The sequence below is a fragment of the Pezoporus occidentalis genome, unplaced genomic scaffold (genome assembly GCF_034315485.1).
Source record: "Pezoporus occidentalis ecotype Australia unplaced genomic scaffold, CSIRO_AGI_Poc_V1 ctg46, whole genome shotgun sequence".
Classification (NCBI taxonomy): Eukaryota; Metazoa; Chordata; class Aves; order Psittaciformes; family Psittacidae; genus Pezoporus; species Pezoporus occidentalis.
Genome location: NW_026915791.1, coordinates 3,364,720 through 3,380,627, shown reverse-complemented (window position 1 = coordinate 3,380,627; position 15,908 = coordinate 3,364,720).

The window sequence follows — 15,908 nt, the reverse complement described above, 5'->3', positions numbered from 1 at the left end:
TGGGGGGAAGGAAACAAAAGGCCTGCCAAAGGATCCTCATTGATACTAATCTAAAACCCCCCAAATTTACTGATCTACAATTAGGAGGGGTAGCAAAATGGACAAATGGGAGCTATGATGCTGGGCAAGATGTAGCTGGTCCTTGTGCTGGAAACTGATTCCTCTGGCTGCTGGATCCACTTTTATTCCTGTTGATTGATTCTGAGACTGTTTTCTTGGTGGTCAGGGCTGCTTTCAGAAACCACTTATGGTGCACTGATGAAAAGGCAGATTTTGTGTGTAAACATCCCAATAAGCAGGTCTTGACAGATGATTTGTTCAAGCCCAACATAAACCTACAGCTGGTGTCAGTGTCTCCTACAGATGATTCCCAGGAGAACTTCCCCACAGTGTGCTGCAGAGCTCTCAGCTTTTACAGAACACCCAGCTGCACCCCAAGGAGGAGCCTTGGTGCTTGCCTGACATGTTGCAGGTATGTCTCTGGGAACACCACAGATCTTCTGGAAAGATATTTCTCATAATGAAGACAAAGTTAGGCTCCCAGTGGCACCTGTCATTGACTGGATAGGGTAAGCAAGATGTCTGTGCACAGCAGCTACTGCTGCTATCTCTTGGTCCATGAGCAGTGAGAAATGTCCAGTGTTACATGAAGCGGAATAAGAAACCTCTTGTACACTCTAAGTACCCTTCAATCCCATTTCAATCTTTGAAAAATCTGTCCCCTATAATTTCTAGCAAACTGTAGAAAAAAAAAAGTTGTCTAGGCACTGATTTTTCCAAGTGAATTTCTTCCTTTTTCTCCATTTTCTTTGTGCATCTGATGAGCTGGTCTGAGCACTGGGGTCCGCCCATGAAGCTGTAGTCATTCACAGTATCAGGTGTGTAGTCCTCAGGCAGATCAAATATTTCCATTAGGAGCTGACAGATAAATTACAGAGATTTTACCTCACTCTTCTCCTTTGGAGACCTTGGGACTGTAAGATAGTTTATATCATCTTCCTACGAGACCAAGCAATTTAGATTTGACTGATTTGTGTATCCCTGCAGTGTTTCCAGTGGGCTGTATAGGGTATGAAGCTCTCTGCCTCTGACCTGAGAGCAGCTGAAACAGGACTGATGTGCAGAGGGACAGATGTTGAGAGGGAAATGGCTATAGCTGTCCTGTGATGGTGTCTGCTAGGAATGGGCTTAAAAGAATGATTCTGGTTTGGGAAGAAGTTTAGTTTTGATGAAATTTGGCTGAATTCCCTCCAAAGTGGAGCAAAACGCATCCAGGCAGAAATTCTTCAAAAGGGAATAGTGCATCAGTTTGCATTGTGGGTTGTCTCAAGAGCCAATCTCAGGAGCACTGAGCCTCTCCACTGAGTTTCATGGACTCTCCGTGATTTGGATGCTCTTGTGATTTGCCCCTGAGACAGTCTAACATCTGGGACACCCCAGACTGAGAAGTATGTGAGCAGTGAGGTCCCCTCTTGAGAAGCAGCCTATTTGGCAGCAGGCTGCCCCAGGGCCCTGGAAACCTGAGTGGTGGAGGAACCAGATGGGTGACCAGGCAGGAAACTCAGCAGGTTTCTTATGTTTGGATCCCTGTACAAGTTTCATGGGAACCTGGGCAAAATTGACTCACCTTATTGAGATTTTGCTGAATTGGTGAATTCCTCTGAAATGCTGTCTAGCCTGAAACCTTCTGAGCAGGTGCAGTATCTTCAGCTACCTTTTGAAGACAGACAACATGTTCTCCTGTGCTTTGCAACATGGGTCTTCTGAAAGTCAAAGCAGCACTTGTCTTTGCTATTGAGTCCTCTGCCAGCATTCACGCTCTTGAAGTGGTGTTGAGGAGGGAGGGTACAGGAACTTGGCAGTGACAAGTGAAGGATGCTGGCAGGTTATTCTGATCCTTAGAAAATCATTGTGTTCTCCTCATTACACTACACCTCATCCGCCTACTCTGTCTTGTGCTAGAGACTATAAATTTTCCATATTAAATTCATTCCCCAAGTTCTCTGTTTGTTTTCACAGCCTCTAGCTGAGTTTCCTAGGTGCTACCCTTATATAAACAGTAATAAAGGCTGCTCTGCCCTGCTGCAAACCATTTCTGAGGAAGTTCCCTCTAATTCTCTTCTTAGTTTAGTGTTGTATCATTAGAAGGCACGAGGTTGTTAATTGGCGGCTTACAGCTTTTGTGACTGATGCAAACCAGTGTATGTGTAATGGCTGCAAACGCTCAGGTGAACGCACTAAAAGGGGGAAGAAGCAGATGGCCATGAGCAGAAGGTTCCCTGCTAAAGGTGACAGGAAAAGGTTAGTGATAGGGTTGCCCCGAAGCTGGAAAAAAGAACCTAATACCTGGACAACTGGCAAAGAGCCTGGCTAGACTGTGGCTTTGTTCCCTAAAGGGGGCTGCTGCTGTGGCAGACTCATACATCAAAGCTCTCATAACAAAACACAGCAGAGATCTGTATCACCCAGCCTGTGGCACTGGCAGGAAACGGATTGGTTGACAAGTCAGAGGCTCTTTCTGAATAGATGGCTGGGTAGGAGTTAGTGGCTGCTTGCAAAATCTCGGAAGGAGCCTTTAATCTGCGTGTGATACTGTATGTTCTAGTGAGCATCTAGATGTTTATCTCAGCTGCATTAGTCACCAAGAGAGTCTGCTCTCAACTTTTCTCTTCTGTACCTGAGCTGCAGGCTTCTTTTGCCAGTTTTTGGAAAAGGTTTGAGGTTAGCACTGTAAGATTTATTGGGCTTTTTGTCATTTTGACTGGGAAATATAACAGGGACAGGTTTTCTTGGTAGTATTCTGCAGAGCATATTTAGTGCTGTGACTTTGTGTGTGCTGTGATAGGCTTTCAGAGCCTTGCCCTGGGAGCCAGTGGTCTGAAAAGTCTTATCATGCTCCTAAACAAATAACTCTGTCCTGAAGCCCATTAGAGGAACTGCAGAGCTGCGCTTCTCCCAGCCTGATGTTAAATGCCTTGCAGTGCCAAAGGTAAACAGGATCAATCAGTCGTCCTCCCAGGGACCGTCTAATGGCAGTCCATGAATCAGGCTTGCCTTTTGAGGTCATTTTTATCTGCCTTGGGGATTACGAGCTAACCAAATTGGGGTCTTGCTCTGTATGTGCAGGATGAAGAGTGGGGTCTGACAGGGTGTGTTAATGAGGTGAAGCCAGTGTAAATATGCCTGTTATGATGAGATCTGCAAAGTGATGAAGCTTGAGCATGCAGGCTTTGGCTATCTTTGCTCTCCTGCAAAGCCAATATTGCCATAGTGCATCTGCTGGCTTGGCTAAACAACAGCTTGATGCTGCTTTCACTTCTGTGCTTTTGTACCTATGGTGTGTTGTTTGTTTTCTTTTAACTATGCCAAAAAAGAGCTTAGCTCAGTGAGGAAACCAAACTCCCAGCAATGCCTGAAGAATACAGACAATTTAATAGTCTGAAGTTTTGCTAATCCAGACAGTAACATGAGCTCAGGGTTTTCAGCTGAGGTCCAACTATAACTTTGCACATCATCCAGTGAGATTTAGAGCCTATCAAGTCATGGGCTGTGTATGCAATTAAAAAGCTCTTTTCCCCAAGGAGTTCACAATGCAGAGACAAAATATTTATCCTCCCAATTAGTTTATTGCAGCAGACTGGAGCACAGAAGTCAGATTATCTGGGGGCATGCTAAAACCCTGCGTGTGCCATTGAACTTGGAAAAGGCATTTTTCATGACATCTGGTTTCAATCGATTTGTCGTCAATTCACAGTGCCAGACCCATTTTATGGGACCATTAAAGTACACAACACTGACACGGGGTTGCAGCTGTAATCCAAACATGGGTATCCAAAGTAAGAGTTCTGCTACCTCTCGCCGGTGACTGTGTAAAAAGTAAGGATCTGGTTGCCATGCTCTTCTGAATGCAGCTCCTTTTACCATTTGAGAAAGCTGCAGGCTGGACCATCACCTTCAGTCATGCCATACACAACTTGGTCCAATCTGCGGTGGCTGAACAGACCTTAGTGGGGAGCAGGGACCCAGTCTCTATGTGTCGGACAGCATGCCAAGCATTATGGAGGTCTTCTCAAAGCCTCTCTCCTACATGATGCAGCCTCCTTCCTCAGCCTACCTCTGCACTTTGCTTTTAGCGCTCCAACAACCTTCTTGTGCAAGCAGCCCGTTGTGGCTGTGATTCTGCCAGTATGGAAAAGTGCTGAGAGGAGCCTTGTTCATTTAAATGTGTGCAACCACAGCTCATGCTTTTACAGCATATGTTCAGTGAAGCAATGCCTTTATCTACAATACTTAGCCTTTATCTAACATCTTTTCAATCTAAAGCTTTTTTTGAAACGCAGATTAAGTAATAACAACGTAGGATAATTGAGTGCATTTTTTCACAGTGACATAATGATACTTATCTATGGCTACTGAAAAGCAAGGATAATATACTGTGAGTGCTGTATTATCTTGCTTCTGAAGCAGACCAAGTTTGGCATTAGGGCTTAAGTAATTGAAATACGGCTCCTTCTACCAAAACCTATTTGTTTATAATAAAGCTTAATACATCTTTCTAATGGACATTGCAATGTCAGAAGCACTGACATGATTGCTGACTCCTTGTAGCCTGTAAAGATAGTAGTGTCTTGAGTGTGCAGATCATGCCATGTAAGAGCTATGTCTGATGTGTCTCCTGTTGTGTGAGAGCAAACCCCATCTTGTGAGAGGCACTGACCTTGGGGATTACTGTTTGTAATGTGTGTGAATTTTTTTGGATGTCAGGTGAGATGCAGTTCTGAGCATGCTCTGCTGAGCACCATCATGGATTTTTTGTGGGTAATTAGTTATAACACTGCTGTGAGCAGACCTTATAAACCCACTGGGTGATTTTATTTACATAGGAGGCCTGGTGGAATAAAGTGACAGGTTGGCATGATGAGACAAGCTGGACTCCCTTTGAATCTTACAGAGTGAGGAGCAAAATAAATATTAACACCCAGCTCTAAACCCTCAGACGCACAGGTCTCTTTTACAGCAAAACAATCTGTGCATCTTCCAGAAAATCTGGAGGACGAATGTGAAAATACTTACATTTAAATTAACTGTCCGAAGTAGTGTTTTAGTCCCTCTTGCATTTGTTCAGGAAGAACGTGACGGTGTGTCTCTGGATAATTTTCTACCTGCCTGTTTTGAATATCAGGTGGAAGCTGATACTGGAATGGTGCCAAATTTTGCAGAAGCCTTTCCTCCTGAGTTCTGCTGGTTTTGTAACGACTTAGACAGGATTATCCAAGCATGTTCCTGGCTGGCACAGGGTAAATGTTGAGCAACGTAACATGAGTCGACTCTTCATATGTCACCACAATTCCATGGTTAATGTCAAGGAATGAACTCTTAGGCCTTATTTAACTGTAATTCACAGGTTCTCAAGGGGCCAGAAGGATAACTGATGTTACATGACACTGGCCCATCAGCAAAGTAATTTCAGAAACTGAAAAATTCCTTCTCACCATTTTCTCACTGGTTTTCTATGCAGTTCACCCCAGTGCACAGAACATAACTGAAAGCTTCTTATTCTCTTAAGCATCCTCTAATAGGGTGGAAGTGGGGATTAATTCAGCCACGTAATGTGGAGCTTTTAAGTTACTGAATCTGTTATGTGTTTAGCTGTATATATATGCATGTTGGATAACTGGAATACTGTTAGGACTCCTGCTTGGCTGACTTATTTGTTCCTTGTGCTGTTTGATTGGTACTAATCCTGGAGAAAGAGGTAGGGGTGCTTGCAACTGCTTTCACTAGTGGAAAATGAGTACGATCAGCCCCATTCTCACATGTGGTTGGTATCTCCATAGTGCAAGAATTTGTTAGCTTAAAGCTTCTCTCTAAATGGGTGACAACTCTTCTCTGATAAGCTGTGGCTGCCCTGCATGTGAGACCTCAGACACCAAACAAACAACGTTGGCATCAGATAATTCTGTTTAGAATGCCATGGCTTTAGAAGTACCCTATCTTTTGAAATGCAGTGGGTTTTTTCATGGTTGTTTACATCTTCCTGCAGTGACTTCATGACATCTCGTAGCCCTTCAGTGCCTATGGAAGCTTAAACCACTGATCCTAGAAAGTATTTATGGGATTTGGTTTCTTTTTCCAAGGCTTTTGGGGATTGACTTGTCTATATTTCTCCTTCCTGCTCCTAAAAAGTCTGCTGGAGTGCTGATGGGCAAAACAGAGCTCACAATCATTACAGATGTAGCATTTCTGGAAGAGGCTTCACTTGGTGGTATGCTCCGAGGGTGAATGTTGTGGTTGATGAGATAGCATTGGGAAATGACACAGATGTTCTCGTGCTCAAAGTATAAAGCCTTAGATGCACTGGCCTCAAAGCACTATGGAGATTTCTACTTACTCCATTTAAAACACAGGGTGCAAACTGCTATTGTAAAGATCACAACGTTTTGCAATTCGAGGGAAGACCTGTTATTTGGGCTGAAAACTTCTAATGCTTAGGAAACTGTGAGCAAACAAGACTGAAGCTGGCTGTGTAAAATCACAGAGTAAGTGTAGAAGAGAAAGCACCAAAAAGCTGAGAGTTTTGAAACTGTTTATTTAAGTTTCTTGCATGGCCCTTCTTATCACAGCATCGCAGCGCCTCCCAGATGGTAATACATTTTATCTTCTTGCCAACACCTTCACAGGGTTCCTATCCCTATTTTACTGTTAGGAGACCCAAGCACAGGCGTTGAGTGATATGCCCAGTGGCACTTGGGGTTTCTGTGGCAGATCAAGGAATGAAGCTCAACTTTCCCATGCCCCAGGCTAATTCCTTAACCCTGTGAGATCCTCCTGGAAATGAGCAGAATGGCTTAGCAAAACACAGCAGCATATGGAAATAATGCTCAAATGCAGTATGGGGGAACCCATCCTGGACTCTAAAATTGTAAGTATTGGCATTTAAGTCTTCATGTTTTGGAGCAAGTTGATGCTGGACAGTGAAGAGCTGGTCGGTTCTGGAACAAGCAGAATAATACAGCTGCATTGTGCAAGGTTTATTACTGTGGATACAGCATCATGCTGGCCACTTTGTGGACTGAAATGAGCTCTTCTGCTCTTCTGCATGGTGCTGGGTGTGTGTCTCTTGCTGCCCATGCAGATCAACTGGGATTTCAGGCTCTGTCATCACCTTGAGTCAGTGCTGCATCTCCTTGGCTAATGGCAGGTTGGATTGTCCAGTGCTGTTTGCCCTTTTGAAGGCCCTGTCCCAGGAAACTATTTTGTAAAAGCTCACTTCCAGGATGACACTGGCAGATTCAGCCTTTCAGTTGCCAGTTTTCCATGAGTTACTGTGAGCTCTTTCTCCTCCCTTACTATTCTCTTTCCATCTCTTAATCCCGCTTTTCCCATTCCTACAGCTGCAGGATACTTTCAAGCTAACAAAATATTTTAGACTCACAAAATGTTGGGGTAGGGGGATGAATAATACAGAGAGAAGGTATATATTTAGTGGCTCCAGGTTATTACCTAGTACCTGTCTGGCTCATTCACTGATAATGTTTAAACTCTGCAGTATTGCAGCACCTAATAAATACTACTAAATAGTGCCATTTCCATAACTTGATTGCAATAATCCATCAGGGAACCTGTTTCAAAATGTCAACAATTCTCAGCAGTTAGTTGGAAAACTAGTTCTTAGCATGACTGTTGGGATAATCTAGTGTTTCAGATACCACGGGGTGTGTTAGATGCTGATTCTGAAATGGTAACTTCCTTTCTTACTCTGCACTCTAGCAGTGTCCAGAGCTCCTTTTAGGAGGTCAGAATAATAATGTATAAACAGGCAGCCAGCCTCAGCCTGAAGCCTATGGCTTTGGTGAGAAGGGTAAGTGAGGTTGCAGGATGAAAGGAAGGTGAAGATGAGTACAGGAGGCAGCAATCTCCATTGGCTGCCTGCCTACTCACTGCTGTTCACTGGTTTCGCTGAACAGGCGAACTGGTGTGCCGTCAGTTGGGAATGCTGTCAGCTCCTCAAAACCCTGGTTTCTGAGAGCTTGCTCTCTATGCACACTCAGCAAGTCTCCAGTATGAGCAAAAAACCTCTTTCATTGTCACTGTAAGGCAGGCAGCGCATCACGAAGTCCTCATCTAAGAAGATCCTAGATGAGTGTCTCATTTGCATGTCTAACAAAGCCTTGGATAATAACCAACAGGACGCTGGACTCAGTTAAAAGACTTGGACGATAGCGCCAGGTATTTGGAAAGAGGCATCTGTGTAGGGTGATTCCTTGATCTGCCTCAGATTTAAGTTTGTGCACTCATCTTGCAAAAGGATGTTGCAGCAGCTTCACAACGTATCTGGAAATTCCAGATTTTTGTGGAAGGCATGGTATCAGGAACTGAGAGGTCTGAGACGCTCTACTGCTTGTTTTCTCAAGCATTCTTCTGTATTAAAACCAGTATCAGGTGTGCAAGGACTTCCGTGGGCAGCAGAGGGGAGGAATAACTGAGGGGCTGCTCATAGAGTGGAGATCACCGGGGAAGATCTGGAGTCCAGATCTGGCTTGTTTCTGCACCTCTGTTATGACATTATGTGAAGTTCTTTGAAGATTTCTCTTTGCAGAATCTGCCACGTCATCACAGAGGTAAAGCAAGGAGCAGTCTAAATATTGTTAGGGATCATAAAGCAGAACACTGGCTGCAAAATTATCCCATCGACTATATGGTAAACTGTGCAGCAGAGGATTTGAACAGGCTGACTCTGGCCTTGAGATGCAAATGAAAATAAACAAAAGAGATGGGTTAAAGTATCTGCAGATTGGGGAGACAAGCAGAGCACAGTCGTTATGCAGAAAGACATCTTTTTCTAAAGTTCCACAAAACGTATTTCCACCTGAAGCACAATAATATCTGTTTCCTTTTAATCTCATGATTCACTGGTATGATGTTGCTTTTACCTGCTGTTGTGTATCACTGGTAACTCGTGACGTTATCCCAAGGTGACTGCTCACATCTGGGTCTGGTCATGCTCTGACTGAGAAGGTAGCTGGCATGGCCAGGAAACATTCTGGGCTTAATTTCCTGCCATTTCCCCTCACTTGGCACTGTAGCATCCTCCAGGCTGATCAGTGGACGCCAACACAGAGGTTCTTAGCTTCACAGAGACATCTTCACACCTCAAATAATCTAATTCCCCACCATATGCTTCCTGTGCTTACTTTCCCTGATAAAATATATACCCAGTTTCTCTGCCCGCCTTTGTTCCTTGTCTTACCATTGAGCTCTGAAGAAGTCAATGGGAGACATCCCATGGGTGGCTGAAAATCTTGCATCACCCCTCTTTTTAATTTTGATTTGCATCCCTGCAGAACAGGTAGCATTCCTTAGAAATAGCAACATGCCTTCTTTAGCATTCCAGCCCTTTTAAAAGAAAATTGGAGGACTGAAATATTTTGGGCAGCTCTTCATTTGTAAGCAATATAGATTGTGCTTTCTTTCTGCTATCTACTAAAATATGAACATTAACTCCCACTGCAAGTTTTCCAGAAAATGACATGTTGTGCTGGGAGTGAGTATCTCCATGTCTTACTGTTTGTTTTGAGCTCTTCCTCTCCTTGCAGACTAAAAAGCCTTCCATGGAACAAAGAGATGATGACTGTGCTTGGAATCTCCCCTTTTCTCAGAAAAACTCCTTTCATCACCGTGCAGGGAGTTTTTAGGGGGATTATTCTGACTCAAGCTATGTCCTTCTGGCATTGGGAATCCTCTATTTTCATCGTGGGTAAAAATGACCATTTATAGGGGGAATGATTTGACGCAGGCACTGAATCCTTCCCCTTCCTGAACCAGCTTTAATAAATAGCAGGTACAAATACACATTGCTTAGCACTTGTTGAAAGACAACTGAACAAATGCCTTCAAAAAGCCAAGCCTCTAGGTTTTGGTTGTGCCGTAGCTCCTGGTGGTCCTATTGTGTGGGATTGTGAGTTTAGCCGAGAGCAAGCGCTGTTTCATTATGAGGTAGTTTGCCTGGGAGACACTTCAAAATCATTAAAGCTGACAGTTTAGCCTGCTGATTGCGCTGGCTGAGCTGTTGGCGCATGTGTGCTCAGTGCCGCTGGACCAAGTGAAAGGTGGTTGCACCGTGTAGCACAGGCATCTCTCTTTCTCCTGCACTCCCCACACAGGAAAGGATTTTGTTTATTTCAGATATAGTCCATATTCTCTTTCTTCCTAAAGCATGTAGCTTAGAGGGAAGTTGCTATAGCCCTGGCAGTTTAGGACCATTATAATTATTGTTGTACAATTGTGTAACATTACATTATTTTAGTAACCAAACCTTAGGCTGCTTTTTGCTACTGTTGCCTGAGAATAATTATAGGTCGGTATTTAAACAGTACAAATTTGGTTCTGGGTTGGTGCCTCATCCTGAGCTATTGCTGATTCTGTGGATTTGCTGCAAACGCACCACAGGGGTGTAATAGATGACTCTCTGTGGCAGGCTGGCAGCGCTGTGTTGTGCCAGGTGCTCCGTTCTTAACAAGAGTGGGGGGGGTTATTTATTTATTTTTATTGTTTAGAAAAATGACTAAATTAGCTCATAACCCATAATTGGTATGAATTCCTCTGAATGCTTTTGAATGAGTTATAGCTGATTACTATTGCCTGACCCTAGTTAAGTCCATTTCTAGAAAACTCTTTGTGTGACTTTGTGTGTACAGCTGAAAGGAATGCAGCTTTCCCCTAATTACATACTGGTAATACAAGAGGAGACATTTCTAGTTCTGCTTCTGAAAGTATTTCCTTTGAGCACTGATGAGCCAATGATAGCAGTAACCTCTGAAACCATTTTGAAAAGGAGAGACAAGGCAGGAACTAATATAGTTTCATCACTCAAAGCCTTGCATAGATTGTAACAGCAATTGAGCCATCAGTAAGCCACTGGGGATAGTACCTTTAAACTGCTGTGTATTTTAATAATATTAAATTGATTCAGTTCTTTGCCAGCCTTTTCAAAGCCAGAAGTGTATGGTGGTCAGTAGTTCAGTCATCTCTGTGTTGTACAGTTGAAGATGTATGTGTTTAAACTGACCCCCCTCAACATTTTTATGTGTATCTGCTGCCTTAGACTTGTACAAAAATTGCCCCCATATAAGCAAGTCATTTTCCTAATCAGTTATGCCTATCTGATTTTTCTACAGCCTTTGTTCTCAGCTCTTTAATTTTATTTAGATCTCCTGTCAGGACTGTGAAGGCATTTCTTACTGTAGGTGCTGCAAATAGAATGAATTTCTTACAAAAGCAAGTTCAATTGTCAATACCATTTATTACAGTATTAGTAAAGGAGCTGTGAATAAATCAAAAGGATTAACATTATCTCTCGGGTAGAAGAGAGGAACAAAACATTATGTTGCTCACGTATCACTGACGAACAATATTTTTCCCACCTTTCATTTATAGAAATGAAAATGTGTTGTCCTAAAGTGGTCGCTTTTTGGTGAATTTGAACTAGTAACACAAATTTTAATCATTAAAAACTGTGTTTAAATCACTATGATACTTTGCTATAGGTAAATATTACCTGATTTAAATGCATTTGGGATGCTGTGTCAATACATTTAATACTTCTTGAGTTGAGAATTTCATTAATGAATTATTCTCTCAGAAGCAACCAGATGAAAGGAAAAGTATATGTATGGGTTTATTGTTGTTCTTGAGCTGTGTTATAAAGATAATCCTGTGTTAGCTCTGGGTGAAGGGCATTTGTGTGGACATTTACTGAACCTCAGGTGACCTGAGCAGCATCAACTGCTACTCATTACAGAGCAGCAGCATCCCTGCATGCACAGACTCACAATGCAGCTGGTGGTGAATATATTATTATACAGAAACCTCCTTGGTTTAGCTGATCAAAGAGGTTAGGAGATGACTTGATTGTGGTCTTGGAGTACCTGTGTATGGAAGAAATTTCTACTAGGAGGTGGTGCTTCATTCTAGCAGAAAAGGTGACAATGGAAATGAGAGTCAGTTTAATTAGAGCTGGAGGACTTGGGGCAAGGAAGGCAGCTAACCTTGGGAACAGTAATTCAAGGACAAGTTGGATTTTCCATCTAAGTCTTTATGTTGAGTCTGCATATTTCCCTGAGGATGGGTCATAGCTCAGTCAGGAGTTACGGGCTTAAGGCAGAAACTGTGTTATATGTTGTGCAGGTCAGGTGAAAGGGTTAGAATCTTCCTGAGCCCTTAAAGTCTATGGATTCTAGTGAGATTGTTGCAGATTCACCATCTTGGGCTTGAACTTGATGCAAACATTAATTGCCAAATACTGCATGACTAAAATAAATACCTTATAAATGAAAATGTGAGGTAGTAGTGATGTTCTATGGCTCATTTATAACAGCATACGATGTTGAAGTCCATTGGTTATAGCATGGCTTTGGGGTTAAGCAATGATGGGACTCACAAGACCCTGGTTCTGTCACAGGTTTTCTATTTGATTTGGGCTAAGCTTTTCATCTTTACTTCATGTGGGTATTTATTTTGCCTGCATCCAACATGAAGCACTCCATTCTGCAAAAGATTACTAACTGGGTATAGTCCACAGCTCAAATAATTTCCAGTGTTTGCATGTCCAGAGCTTCTGCAAGGCAGTAGGAGTTCCCAGAAATGTATTTTCAGTCCTTCTAATTTTGAGCAGCACAGAAGCTGGGCAGTCTTTATTGAATCTGACTTTAATTGACATGATCCCTACAGCAGAATTCAATGATATTTCAGTCCCTAAAAGAATGACATGAATGGCACACAAAATGCGCTTATTTCTTTAAAGTGCCATTTAAAAATAACTTGTCATTAGGACTGTGTCCAAAAAAACACAGGCTTTAAAAATAATTCTCTGTTAATGAGAGCAAATTGGCAGTTGCAGTGTTATAGGTTAGATTTTGTGCGTGTGTGTCTGAGTGTGCACTCTCTTCAGTAATCAGCCCTGGCTTTCTGTGACGGCAGCAGAGATATGGTTCCCTTGGCTCTGCATTAGTTTTCTGTATGTCTTGGAAACTCAAAGGTTTCTAGAGACATCTTTGAAAGCTGCCTTGAAAATGGCCTTCAAATCCTGCACCACAGCAAAATCCCCCAAGCAGGGGCTCTGCTGTACCAAACACATGTCACATACATGGAGAAGGCTCTTCTCTTGCTGAATGGGTCCTGCTGTGTGTGGAATATGAAAGATGCCCTCGAAAATCAACCTTTCAGGTTACAGTACAGGTGCAACGTGGCTGAAAATGAATTTCAGCTTTCAAGTAACTTTATGCTGTCTCCTTGATTGACTCGCCAGTTTTAATACTGTAAATTGGGAGATTGCGTGTAATGCATTCATGCCGCCCTTGTCTGGAATGAAGCAGGAACATAATTTATGGGGATATTCTCATCTCAGCCTTTGAGGAATTAGCTTAAATTAACTCTGTTGGGAATTGCATGTGTCGGGTGTCAGAAAGCCATCAAGTTTTCTTTAGAAATGCCGCTGCTGTATGCGCTTCATTCTTTGGCTGTCTGAGGGGCTTTAGCAATGGATAACGATTCAAAGCTTCGGAAATGCAGATCTGGGTGACCATGTTTCACAGGGTTAATGCCATGCACAGATGATGGACAGAACCATAGCTGAAGGCATTGCAGATTGTTATAATTTATAGCCCTCCATGGGTGAGAGAGAGTTTAGGGAGGGTGTAGTATCTTGTGAACCCAGAGCACTGAAAGAGCAAATACACCAGAAGATACAGGCTGTAAAATAAGATCTCTCTGGATAAATCTTTCTGACATCCAAGAGAATTAGAAATTACCTTGATTTCAGGCAGAGTAGGGCCAGTGCTTCAGAATCTGGGATCTTTAGGCTGAGGTCTGTGTGTCTGTGCTTCTGCCCAATTTGAAGCCAGCCCTAGAGAAAGTGGGGTGATAAGTGTGTGGGAGCAGGGTCCCAGTGGTTTGCCGTGCTTGACAGAGTCCGTCATGGTGTTCTGTCATGCCCGGGTCCTGCTCAGCCTCGGGAGGCTTTGCCACTGTGTGCTGGGTAACTAGAGGGAGGTATCCATGTCAGAGTTTTTTATGGGAGAAAAAAACAACACCTTTGGTGAAAGAAGTCTTCTGGAAGAAGCACACCCAACCCTCTTGTTTGCAAGATGAGAGCATGCCAGGGAGCATTTCCCCTTGTCAGACACTGCAGACTCAGATGGGTGAAGCTCGCTGTTGGGTTAAACCTGAGACCTGGTGTCTCTCACCTGTGTGATGGTGTTTGCCAGCCTCGGCGAGACTGAAAGGATGTGTGGCCTGCCAGACTTCTTTAGGCAACTATATCAAAATACAACACTGGAGAGCCATGAGGTTCCAACAGCCCAAGCAATGCTCCCTGTGCCTCAGCTTGCCAGTGATGGCTCTGAAATTCCCCTAACAAGCATCATTTTAAGTCTGAGTGGAAGGTGCTTATTTTTGCTCTGCGCACACATTCCTCAGCAGTCTTCTAATTTCTGTGCCAGTGGACAGAATCAGACAAAGATGTCTGGTGCTTCTTGAAAGGCAACGCTCCACCTCTCTCTGCCCCACACCCCTGGTTATCTCTTCATTATCTAGCAGCCGCTTGCCAGATCAGACACTGAAGTAATTTTGTGGCGGGTGCTGGCAAACTGCCTCCCAGTGATGCATTTATATCTAAATGGCTAATTCTCTATCCACAGCTTATCCCAAAGATTAAAAATCCAACCAGGTTAGATCTGAGCAAATCCAAAGCAGGAATTCTAATCAGTTCTGTCGCTAAAAGTGCGTTAGTATGGCACAAGAGAGAGCATGGCTTTCTTCCAGCAGATACAACAATCACAGCTCATTTGGGCAGGGAATTTTTCTGCCGCTGTGTATTGACACAAAGAAGCACTTAGCTTGATAATACTCCTGGTGCTGTCACGATCTGAATATTAGGAACAAATTAAGGTGTAAGATTAAACTCTGAAAGCTGTTACCTGTTCACGGTGAGGTAGCAGTTAGTTCTTCAGCTTTTTCACACCAAAATATTGGCTGTCAGTACTTGGGAGTATAAAAATAAAATTAAGCTCCTACCTTACAAGGAAACAATTAGCATCTCAAGTCTCTTGTAATATTTCTGCTATGGAAATTCTAATCTGCAATTAAATCAGTCATGGGCTGTAATATGACTGACTGCAGTCCCCATGAATTTTAGCTTGTCAGGCTTTACTCATCCAGGCAGTTCAAAGCAGCATGGATTTGGCAGCTCACATAAATTGAAAGCCAGCTCAAAGTTTGTCACAACCACAAAAATCCCAAGGCTGGAGAGGCTGACACTGCTGTCAGTTGCAAGCATTGCTGTGCACCATGTCTCTGCTACCTGGGCTGGGCAGTCTCTGGAATAGCCAGCATTGCAGCTGGGGTGGCTAGTGTCGTGCACCATGACAGTGGTCACACCACTGGTGAAACATAAAAGTCTGTGCTGGGATGGGGAATAGGAAAGGAGGCAGCAATTTCCCCAGTTCCCCAAAGGGCAAGCTGTATGGAGACCGAACTAGAAGTAAACTCTGCCTTCTTGAACCCTTAACATCAGTATTGACAGCCATAATTGCAGGGAGATGTGTGTCTGGGATGAAAGAGGTGTCTCTTGTGTCACAGACAGTGCTGATGGGAAATCCGGCTGAGCATGGTACCTGCTTAAATGATGTCAGTGCTAAATGCAGCATAGTCAAACCTGGAGTCACTGTGGAACTGGGAGGAACCATAAGAAATGAGCATCAGAAGAGGAGAGCAAGGCTTGCTTTGGAAGTACTTAAGCTAAATAACATGGCCAAAGAAATTTTGGTGAAAGATAATATGAAGGATGAATTCTGATGAGATTCTTATGACAGCAAAACTGCTGGGTGATGGGCTAGGCTGTACATGCAGGT